Below are 573 nucleotides of genomic sequence, written 5' to 3' on the forward strand. Positions count from 1 at the left end.
CACGCGCTTGCGCTGGGTCTGCTGGAGTCTGGCCATCTTTCCTAACTGTTGTTGTGTGATGAAGAAATAAAGCAAGGGTGAGCAGCAAGCCCACCAAAATAATATGTATAATGATTTACAATATATGAGCCTACTCATAATACTCATGAAAGTCTTGGTCAAAAGAAATGAACCAAGTTTGATATCTTAATGCGATGAAGTCGCAAAATATTCAGTATATATACATATATACTTTTCAAAATATTGGAAGTCCTCTTCCATGCATAATATACACAAAGTCCCAGTGTATAACTGTATAAAAAAAAATATCGTTGCAAGGTGATCTCATATATCTAACCTTGTCTCAACGTTTTTCTGAAAATCTTTGTCATTCATAAGACAATTATTAATTAGATATAAGTTTAAAAGATGAGGTTACCAAATACCCCAATATACTTGTATCTTTCCCAATACTACTTGAACTACCACCGTTCAAGTTATAATCAGTTTCAAAAGTTCATCACATAGATGAGACTACAAGACAAGATTTGAATAGATTCAATCTTTGAAATATTATTAAAGGAAATGAAGTTA

Source organism: Apium graveolens, chromosome 5 (assembly GCF_009905375.1).
Source record: "Apium graveolens cultivar Ventura chromosome 5, ASM990537v1, whole genome shotgun sequence".
In the NCBI taxonomy this organism is placed as follows: domain Eukaryota; kingdom Viridiplantae; phylum Streptophyta; class Magnoliopsida; order Apiales; family Apiaceae; genus Apium; species Apium graveolens.